Raw genomic sequence first — 12,716 nt, forward strand, 5'->3', positions numbered from 1 at the left:
GATTTATTTCTGGTTTTTAGGGTTAGGGTTTATGAGAGCAACGTCGTGCTGATAACGTGTTGTAAATGAAGTGTTGGGGAAATACTTCTGTTATCATTGCTGTCGACCATAAGGTCCATATATATATAAGGTATTAGACCGTCATAAGGTCATGTTTATCCTAACAAAATAAAGATAATGATAAACACTATGTTACAGATATACATGGAATATATACTAGATAAACACATAGTCTCTGGTTGTCTTTATCGTGTCCCGGATTGGACCTGCAGTACGGGCTGGTCCATGGTCGATGATCATTTGGTTTCTAACAAAAACTCTTTTCTTTTCTTTTCTTTAGTTTATGTATTTGTTAATCCGTATCTTAAACTATGTGGAGTCTTTAAGCGTATGTCTATCAACATATAAATAAATATTTATTTGGTGTCCTGAAAGCCTTCGAATTTTATACCTTGTCAATTTTATAATCAAACACAAAAAGTAGACACAGCTTTTGCAAAGCATGTGTTCAGCTTGTTGATAATTTGTAAAACAGTTAATTTGTATCATAATTAATCCTACATTTTTTTGGGTCAAAATTAATCCTACATTATTTATTATCTTGCTAATTATCCAGATGAACAATCAACCTTGTTCAAATTATATATATATATATATATATATATATATACACATAGTTTCTGTATTTTACTGAACATTTTGGACCATTGTTCGGACATATACATAGTGATACACACCTATTGATACACCTATAATTGAAACTAATAGTACACTAATAAATACAGAGTTTGGCAAACGAACATAGACTAAATGGTACAGTATGCTGTTTAAAAGATAAATGTAAGAAACAATGTATAAAATAGTCATCGGAAACGTCAAAGGGAAGTCTCTGTGGTCGGTGAGGAATGTAGGCATTGATGAGTTCATCAGGGATTAGCTACATCGGATACGTTAAGGGAAGTCTCGATGAATCTCACCTTTTCGTGGTTTAAGTCAACGTTTGAGAACGATATTAGATTTTTGGAAAATTAGGATCCGAACTAACGGAACTTATCGGGTTAGACCATCTCCAACCCAATTCCATAATAAAAATCACTAAAATAGAAATGGTGTTTTTGCTCCAATGTGTTCCTCTATAATAGAGGAATGCTATATTTGCCTCCATAAATAGAGTAATACTATTTTTTTCTCTATATTTAGGAAAAAAAATAGGATTCTTCTATTTATAGAGGTAAATATAGCATTCATCTATTATAGAGGAACATATTGGAGCAAAAACACCATCTCTATTTGTTCATCTATTTTAGAGATATCTATTATAAAGATGGGTTGGAGATGCTCTTAGATGGTCGAACGAACTAAGCTAGTTACAAAATTTGTGATTTGAGTTGTTTTGAACGAGTCGTGTCTGTAGTCTAAACTCTTTCCTATTTCGGGAAGATTAATATAATTTTTTTTTAAAATGTATAAAAAACTCGATGTTCAAAACACGATACAAATACTGTTGAATTTGTTATAGTTGATCTGAACGGGTATAACAACTATCCAGATGTGTAGTTAATTAGTACATACTCACACACATGAATGTTCCCTTTCTTGTCAATTACTGATACTAATAGCTAAAGTAAATCTGTATGGCCAAACAACTTTTTTTTTATTTTTGTTTCTATATTCTTGATGATCGGTCCATGCTGCGAATTGGAAAAATAGGGTTGATGGAAAACGAGGAAAATGTGCTCTATTTTTGTGCTGGCTTTCTAGTTAAGAAATCTTGTTTGGTATCAATAAATATTTTATACCGTATTCGAAATATTAAGACATAAGACATGGCTTGAGTATTTTCCTATGCTTTGTTAGAGTTATCATATGATATTAGAGCATCAGTATCCCAAAACCCACAAGGGGTTCTTATTCTTCAACTATAAGACCGTGATTATCCCATAAAACCCTTAATAGGTTTCTTAAAAAAAAAAATTAATTTTTTTTTCTGATAAAAAAAAATTAAAAAAATGCACCAATTGTAGACCGACATATGTCAGTGGGACCTGTAAACAGTCCAACAATAGTCGATCTTTAATCTGGGCTTTCTGTTACCAATTTTTTGTGTTTCGTTGGGACCCACCTCGCTAAGAAACTAATTAATTTCCCCCGATGAATTTGCCCTGAGGCACAGTTTTTTCAACAATCGTGGGCCCTCTCACCGCATAAGAAACATTCAGCGTACTGCGACGCATCTGCTCTTACACTGTAGAACCCCATTGGCAAAAAGAAAAGGAATCATTCTTTAGCACTGCTAATGTGTCATTACCAACCCATGACAAGATGTTTTGGGGTTACCTTTGTACAGTTAATTAAAAAAATTGAGTGGGCGTTAATTACATAGTAAAAGGGAGAGAGCATATAATATCTAATGCTGGACTCTGTTTTGTTGTACATTTTTAAAAATAATGTGAAGTGATCACACGTGGGGCCTACACGTGTCGTCAGATTAAGAAGCATTAATTCAAGAAATGGGTCATATCTTCATGCTTCCATTCTTCTAATCTTTCCCATTTTTGAACCCTAACCTACAGACCAACCCCTACTTCCCTGCTTAATAATTAATACATTGAAATTATTGTTACTTAAGAAAAACATTCATTAAAACGAGAACGTATTAAAATTTTGAATGAAACATAAATAAAACACAGCTCGTTATGAGTATTTTCCCATAATTTTTTTAACTAAACTTCAATAAGGAAACACTAAAATTAGAGTAGAATTTACAAACTCAGGTTCTTTGGTTTTTAACTTTTTAATGCAAGACAAAAAATAATCTGGTCTTTCATCTTTATCGCAACATGCCATGTCATATCGCACTTTCTCATATCGAACCAGTGAACCACACGCGCTGACGGGCGGACTCGAAGCGAAGTTATTCAATCCAATTTATTACGAATGAGGTCTGATTGGCTTCTGAGATCTGATTGGTGGACTCGAGACATTCTATTAAAAAGGATTTTTAATTGGAGTCGTTTTTACATTGGGAGAGGGTAACGCTGGAGTGACTTGTCGGTTATTCAGGAAACTAATGAACATAGGCCACGTCGGTGAGCAGTCTCCTTTCCAACGCACGTGGGTCTCGCAGGTAAAAGCCAGAACGAATAACTCGTGTTTTTCTTTTTCTTTTTATTTTATTTTAAAGTTTGTTCCTATCGAGTTTGGTTACGTCTAGTCACGCACGTTGCGTGACTGTCGTTTTGGTGAAGAAACGGGATAGGCTTAACTACAAATTATGACGTCTTATTTAGTAGTATTTGTTTGTTTTATAATATGTTTAAATGTATAATACACCTAATTATGTTTTATTGACGTAATTGTTTTTTATTAATGACTTTTAAATTTTTCTCCCAGAAGAAGTGAGAATCATAAAGCTGGAAGAAACACACAACAGAAACTTTTAAACGGTCCAGCTATATAAAGCACCGTACCTACCTGCATCTTTAATAACATGTATTATCGTCTGCAACCATTTGCAATTAGTTACATTGCTATTTTAAAAATATTGTTTTCTTTAATGTCAAGTAAACAAAGCATTGTGTTATGTTTCTGTATATTTATCTAATAGATTTAAATTACCGCACACTTAGACCATCTCCAATGTATTTCCCTATTTTTTTTTCTATAATAGAGGAATTCTATAATAGAGTTGAGTTCCTCTCCAATGTATTTCTCTATATTTTCCTATAAAAAAATATTCTTACAAGATTCTTTTTATGTTTTACAATTAACACATTTTACTTATAAATGTTAAAAATTGATCATTTTAATTTAATTTTTGATTTTTCATAAAATTGCAATATTATGTAAACTAAATATTTTACTCAAAAAGACATAATACAAAATATAATAAAATAAAATAGACATTATCTAACCATCAATATTACTATATTTTCCTATAAATGATTATTAATGCATTCTGAAATGAGTTTTTATCAAAGTTGTTGGAGTATGTTGTATTAATTAATATTTAGATTGAACTTAAATATGTTATCCATATGAAAAGTATAAGTGAAACTTTTAATTTTAATTTGAACTTTAATTACATATAAAACTTCAAATATCATTTGTTAAATAAAAATTTTCGTTTTACATAAAATAATAATAATTTTTTTATTTGTGTTATTTATAATTGTGAAAACTTAAGAATTATTATGTAAACAAAAAATTGTGTTGTTATATGTAAAAAGAAATTGTATTTCTCCATAAATAAATACTTTTATCATAATTACAAAAAAGTAAAAGACTAATTTGTAAATAAAAAAGTTTACTTCTATTATAGAGGAATGCTATTTTTACCTCCAAATATATAGAAAAAAATAGCAATCTCTATTTTAGGGGAAGAAATAGAGATGAGTTAGAGTAGATTTTACTCTATTATAGAATATAGAGGCAAAAATAGCTTAGGGTTAGATATGCTCTTATGTAACATATAAAAATAGAGTTATGCTAGATATACATAGAGAAATCTATACTATATAAAAGTTGAGGGCTGAGGCTATAAGTCACTAAGAACGTCCACGTAGGATGTTAAACTTTCAGTCGTGTTTTGACACATCAGATATTTAATTTTCAATTTTTAAATATGTCAATGTTTTCAAAAATTGTTTACTTCATAATAGAATAGAAATCAATTTAAATAAGACAAACTTACAAAATTCAAAGAATTATATATAATTTAACTTAATAGAAAATATATTTTCGGAAGTTACATAAAATATCTTACAAATATAATAATTAATTTAAAAATGCAAGATATTTTAACAATAAGAACTATAAAAATTTAAGACACATGATTTTTAAAGTTTAGGGTATATGCTATTGAAAATGTTCCATAATATGATTTAAAACACATAGTATTTAAAACAACTAATCATAATATGAACAACAATATAAATTTAAGACACAAGATTTTAAAGTTTAGGTTATATGCTATTGAAAATATTCAATAATATGATTTAAAACACATAGGATTTAAAACAACTAATCATAATATGGCAAATCATTATTTTAGTTTAATACTTTCAAAAAAACCAATATTTCCAAAATTTTGTTGACTTTAAATAAAACATAAATCAATATCAAATAAGGAAAGCTAACAAAAGTAAATAGATTATATATATAAGTTAACTGAATATATAATTAATTTTCGAAAATTAAAAAAAATGCAAGACTTTCAAACAATTATAACTATAAAAATTAAAACATGTAATTTCAATTTTTGGGTTATATGCTATTGAAAATATTCACAAATAATATATAGTATCAATATAAAAAGTTAAACTTACAAAATTTAAAATATTATATATAAGTTACTTAATTTTAAATTGATTTTTTTTTAATTTAACATAAAAATAAATAACAAAGATAATTATTAATAAAAATTGAAGTACTTTCAAACAATAAAATAGAAATCAATATCAAATAAGATAATTAAACAAAATTAAAATTAAATAAAAATCAACTTAATATATATAATTTTTTCGAAATTCAATATAAAATTTAAAATGCTTGATTCTGAAATAATTATTTCTTTGGTTATTTCTAAAAAGTCAATATTACCAAAAATGTTTATTTCAAAATAAAATATAAATCAATATAAATATTTAAACTTACAATATTTTAAACATTAAATACAAGTACTTAATCTTAAACTGGTTTTTTGCAAAATTAAGTTAACAAAAGTAAAACATTATATTAAAATAGCTTAATATTTGTAATATTATAGAAATTGAAACAAAAATATAAAAATGCAAGACTTTCAAACAATTATAACTATATATGTTTAAAACACGTGGTATCAAATTTTAGGTTATACGTCATTGACAATATTCACAAATAACATATACTATATATAAGTTGATGTTATAAATTATTGAAAATGTCCACATATTATTCTAAAGCATTAAAAATATGCCAAATCATTTTTCTCTTCTAAAAATGTTAATATTACCAAAAATTGTTTATTTCAAAGCAAAATATAAATCAACATAAGAAGTTAAACTTAAAGGTAAAAAAAACTATATATAAGTTATTTAAAGTTTAATTGATTTGTGAAAATTAACATAAAAATAACTATATAAATTCAAAACACGCGGTTTTAAAGTTTAGGTTATATGATATTGAAAATAACAAATACCATATACTATATACAAGTTGATGCAATTTTAAAAGTTTAATTTATATGCTATTTAAAATATTCACAAATAGGATATATTATAGATAAGTTAACTCTATAAATCAATGAATATCCACATATTATTTACTATATAAACTAAATCTTTGAACGATGACCGTAAATTAATTAACAAATATTAATTTTAAAAAATCCAAGAATTTAAAATACTAAATAAATATGAATTGAAAGCACATATTATTTCAAAATTTAGACATATGTTATTTGATGCGTTCATATAAAATTTGAAAATATGCCAAATCAACAACTTAATTTGATATTTTTTAATAGAAAAAATCAGAAAACTATTTCTTTCAAAATAAAATGAAAACAGAATAAGTTAAAAAATTATTTATCAAAATAATTTACTTGAAATATAAAATAAATGTTTTAAATTAAACATAAGATTCTAACTAACCAAAAAGAACTGTTTTTAAAAACAAATCAAGTTTTTTATAAAACAAAACCAAATATTCATGCATGTAAAAATTAAAATTAATACAAAACTACAAAAATATAAACTAAAAATGTAAAAATTATCTTAAAAGTTAGATTTCTATTTATATTAAATTATTGAAAATAAAGTTAGATTTATATTTATATTAAATTATTGAAAATTCAATATAAAAGATTTTAACAAAAAAAAAAATTATGTCTTTTTATGAGGATATAATTTAAAACTATCAAAAACATGCCAAAATAGAATCATAGGTTAATATGTTTATAAATCTGAAATTTCTATAAAAAAAATCTGTTAAATAAACTTAAAATATCAATTAAGATAAAAAAAACAAAAAGAAAAAAAACTAACTTGATATATAAGCTAAGTCTCTCAAAAATAAACATAAAAATATTGATAAAAATTATATCATAAATTTTGTCAAGTCATACAAATAACATATACATCAAAATAAAATAGATAGTTAAAATAATCTTAAATATATAGATATCGGCATAAAAATAGTATAAGTTTATACTCAGTCACACAAGTTTTTTAAAAAATAATGGTTTAATTTGGTCTTTTTTTTAGTGAGCCAATTCAATTGTTTACAATAAGTATACAAAGTTTTATTATAGATAAATGATGATAAAAGTATTTTAATTATGTAAGAAACATATTGTTAACTAGCCCATTTATCTATATATTTTCAAACTGCCGTTTATCAATCAAATGAATTAATATATCAACAGTTAAAACTATAATAACACTACTATTTATTTTTTGGAACAACATTTTTTAGAAAATTATAATACAACTTCATTAATCTATTCAAATAGTTTTTTTTTTTGAAATAAGCCTAAAGATATTTTTAATCTACAAAATTTTTTAGGCTAAGGTCAATAATAATAAAACAAAGTACATGGTGATTTTTCATAAGTATTTAATGTAATTCATCAGTAAAAGTTATAGGATCCATACATATGACACTTTATTAAAGTAATTAACAAAACATATACAATTAAAAATAATTTCAAACGAGTTTATCAAAGAAATATAATTGAAGAAGTAATAAAATATAGGAAAACATAATAAAATCTAAAGAGGTTCACCAAATAAATTAGCTGAAATTTATAATATCATTTACAAATAATATTGACATTAAAGTATAATCCCAGCGACAAAAAATAAAAATAAATATGGGGTATATTCATTATATATTCTCAGTGAAAATTATATTATCTAAGAAATATTAATCAACAAATTAGAAACAATGAATTTGTGACAAACGTCTAAAAATTAAAAAAATAGATGTGAACTAATAAAACATCATAACCCCAAGATTAATTTATACTCTAACTAGATCAAGTAGAAGATATATCTAATATTTTATATTTTATATATTTTAATAAATAAAACATTAATTAATGTTAGTTTAAAATTCTATATATTTATTTCCTCTTTTCTTACATCTAAACAAATATATTTAATATTGTTTAAATATCATCAAAATTGTTATTATAATCAAAACCTAAATCTAAATATTATAATATTTGATTTGAATTTTAAACAATTAAATAAGAGTACTTCGAATATATATATAAACAATAAGTATATAATAACCATAATTTCATGGTAATATTTGGTAAATACAATGAAAAAAATCGACATTGTGCATATGGATTAATCCTTTATGTCATCAAAAAAATGATAGATACAAAATTATAATAAAATTATTTATAACAGTATAGTATTAGTTAATACACATTATACAATCCATTTTCTTAAAAATATGATTAGTATAAGCACATTTATAAATACATATATACAAGAAAAAATATACCTAAATATTAATTATTTAAAAGGTATGATTTAAAATAAATTTAAATAGGAAAAATAAAATGGAAATTTTGATTTTACATCATTTTGGTACCACTATTCATGTTTCCTTTCATTAGAGGGGCATTTTTACAAATACATAAAGTATGATATTTCATTAAATAGTCGAAAGACCCTTCTACACTTATTTTTAATATATATAAATTTAAATAATTATTTAAATAAAAATATATATTTTTAGTTTTAGAATTATACGTTTTTAAATTCTAACCTTCTTATAAAAATGTTTAAAATTTGTTTTCTTGATTTTTTTTTGAATATTTATTTTTTTAAAAAAATCTTAAACCCCACCGGCCCACCCTCCAAAAGTCCACCTCTCAAATCTAAATCTTAAGTCTATATTAGTTAACCCTATGGATATAAGTGTTACTTTTTAAAAACTAAAGGTAAATGTGATTAAGGTAAATATGAAAATAGTATTAAAAAAGTGGTAATTTAAACAATTCATCAAAATAATAAAACATATTTTTTATATGATTTCACAAAAAATGTAAATAAACCGTATCCATGTTATTTTGAAATTATTATGAAATTAAACTTATTATTAAAATAAACTTGCGCGAGTTGAAAATCTAGTCTACATTATAACGAGGCAGTTTGCTCACTCCTCAGCGCGCCACGTCAGGGTTTTGTAGCCTCTACTTTTAAAAAGTGTGAAAAAAGTGTCAAACCCATTGTCCAAACCCGGGTTATTAAGATATAAACACCAACATTTATACCAATAAACTAAATGATACTTTGTACGTTTATGGCCGAAACTAATATATATTTATGAAGGTCAGAATCCCTTGCTTCTTCGGCTTCCTCTGAGGACCGGACCTACAAGTGTATTATGGGTTTCATTTTTAAATGAGATTCATCACGTTATATGAAAAAAAACCTCAAGTTTGCAACAATTATAGTTTTCTCATATTGTAAACTGTCGTCGTTTAACATGAGTTAGGGTTCTTTTCATCATTGTCTCAGAAAAGTCTGAGTTACAGAGTTGCGTCGTGTGTTTGTTCGTAATCTATTTTTTCACCGGTGAACTCTTCATCTCCCCATCTTTAATCGCTTGATCATAAATGTTCCTGATTTGTAGCCCCTTTGTAAACCATATATATATGATTCTCATATTTGATGAACCCAATTTGCATCTCCACAAAATTCATTGATTCCTCTTAGCTTTAACTATCTTCTAGAAAATGTTTCTCTCAGCCTCTCCAGTTCCTCAAACCGGCATCCCAGGCGTCCGTCACTCAACCTTCGAGTCTCTCCGTCTTGGTCATAGTAGTCAGAGCATAGCCTCTGGCCTCCTCTGCTTCTGGGATTCCCTAAACTTCAAGAAAGACATGAAGTTTATGGGAATCACAGTTCTCTTCCTTGATGAAAAGGTAAGTTAATCTTCGATCTATCAAACTTATTCAACATAATTTTTAATTGATTTCCTGATTTTTTGTTGAATAATATTATTTGCAGATTCCGTGATTCATGGGTTTATTTCTACTGGACACACTAATCATTACATGCAATCTTTGAAAGCCGGTTCTATTGTGAAAGTCGATCATTTTGAGGTTACTAGGTGCTCAAGCATGTACAATATAACTGATTATCCATTCCTCATTCGTTTCATCTCACCAACCATTATTGATGAAGTCATCACATGTGCTCTTGAGTTCAATCACCAGTCATGATTAGATTGTTCGACAATCTCCAAGTGATTGCGAACACAAACCTATAACTCTCATGTATATTATCATATTGCATATGGGTTTATATTATGTTTTGATATCATAACTGATATTTAAACTCGCATATGTGGTTGGGAAAATCCGTTCTGTCCAGGGCTCTGACCTCACCAAAGAAACAACTCGAGTCGTTACCCGTTTGCTCATTGATCTGTAAGAAACAATCAACATACAATTCCCTTTATATTATTGTTTATATTATGCTAACATCAATAATCAAAAATATTTCATACCCAAGATCTGTGGTTGTCTATTTATCTCCCTTACTTATCAAACTAATTTTACACAAACCTTTATTTTATAGCTTAAAAGAAACCACAACTACTCAAACAATCAAAACACCAAAAACTAGAATCCCAAAAAAGATGAATCATTAATGATCACTTCTTTTTTTTGTTTAATCTTACGAATAAACTTCAAAACAAATATACCAAACCAATCACCTCAACTAAAACTCAACAACACATATATCGAGCCAGCTAAACAAATACAAACTACACGGCCAGTTATTTAACAATTTACAAACTTACTTTCGTAGATGTTTACAAAGAAGACGAAGACGACAACCAAGATCAGTGAAATGACCTAAACAAAAAAAGCAGAGTAAGTTATGAACTCTGATAAATACAACTAACGACGATTTTTATTTACATATTACCCATCAAATAAAAGAGAAACAAACACAGACACACCAGGAGATACAAGATACAATCCCGATAGACACAAAGGCAGCAACAACATCTCCATCTGCTCACTCTTCTTGTCTTATGAAAATAACTTACATGCCCAATGTCAACAGACCAATGTTATTATCTTCTTATGAGAAATACATATATTTGTTTAAAACTCATTAAGACCCAAATACTCAGAATTGTCACTCATTTTATAGTCATTTCTACAAGTCTACGTGTATTTATTTTAAAGGTCCGGTAAAAGTAATAAGTTATAAAAAACATATAACAAACATAATAAGGATAATAAAAATTATTATTTAATACACACAACTTACACAATTAAACTGGAGAAAAAATATTCAGAAACAAAAGATACTCTCAACAATCTTAATATAATTTATGTAATCTCAACAGTACAAGAAACAAATTTAAAAGACAAACAAACAATAAGTCTCAGTGACACAGCAAACAACACCACAAACTATGTCAATCATAATTATGTACTAACAAACTATGTACTAACACAGTTTAGTCCTTCATAAGTGGTAAACAATGCATACACAGTTCACCATCACAACTCTAGCCCTATAACAATAAAAAACTTGAAAAACAATGATCAACCCAAAACACAAAATTCACAACTACAACAACCCTAGTAAATATTGAGATGAAACAAGAACTCTGTCCACAACTCCGCGCTTGCGCGGGAACAATCCCCCTAATATATTCTAATAGCACAAAAAACTATCTTGAAAATAACACAGACAAAATAGAAAATGACAAATTCAGTAGAGAGCAGAATATATATATATATATATATATATTAGGATCTAGAATTTAAAATTTATCATATAAATTTAAAATAATAATTATTAGAATATTTAGAAAAATATTTTAGGATAGACTCAAAAAAGTTTATCACGAAATAGCGCACTAAGTTAAAAATGACCAAAACATGTTTCACTAAAATGTAAATTATATTTATATTCATAAGATTAACTAATATAAATTCAAAGCTTAGATTTAAAGGAGAGAGTTTGATGAGGTGGGATTAAGAAGTTATTTAAAATAATAATAATCAAGATTTATAATTAAAAAAACTTATAATAGTTTTTAAAAAATTAGATTTCAAAAATTTTTTTAAAAAAATTGAAAACTAAAAAATAATTTAATTGAAATTTTTTTTCTAGAAATATTTATTTTGTTATTTGTTTTATTTATAGATTGAATATATATATATGTCTTTTACATCTTTAGTGAAATCTCTTTTAGTCATTTTTATGAGCTTTTTGTTGAAAAAATTATGTTCTTTTAAGAATTATCCACTTTTTTTTATTAATGTATGATTCATTAAATGTGTTTAGCTTTAACTTTAATATAATACTAGAGATTGATCCGCACGCCTGTGTGGGGGTTAATTTATACGGTTTTATAAATTTTTATTCGTTATTTTATAATTAGTGTTGTATATTTAAGATGTGTCGTCGTATAACTAATTGTATTGAAAATATTCGGACTGAATCGTGTAATAAGATTATTGCCGGTACAAATATCTGAACCCATTTCAGATATATTTAGTATTTAGATATTTTTATGTTTCTGCACATCAGAATCAAAATCATTCAGACCTGGGAAGACCCAGCTCAAACATCATACATAAATTTATAATATCCAAGTGGCGCCTAATTTCAAAATCCAAAAAAAATTTAATCCCGAAAGAAACAACTTGTACCTGAATGAGTATCTGAATGTCCATACCTAAC

Source organism: Brassica oleracea, chromosome C3, assembly GCF_000695525.1.
Source record: "Brassica oleracea var. oleracea cultivar TO1000 chromosome C3, BOL, whole genome shotgun sequence".
Classification (NCBI taxonomy): domain Eukaryota; kingdom Viridiplantae; phylum Streptophyta; class Magnoliopsida; order Brassicales; family Brassicaceae; genus Brassica; species Brassica oleracea.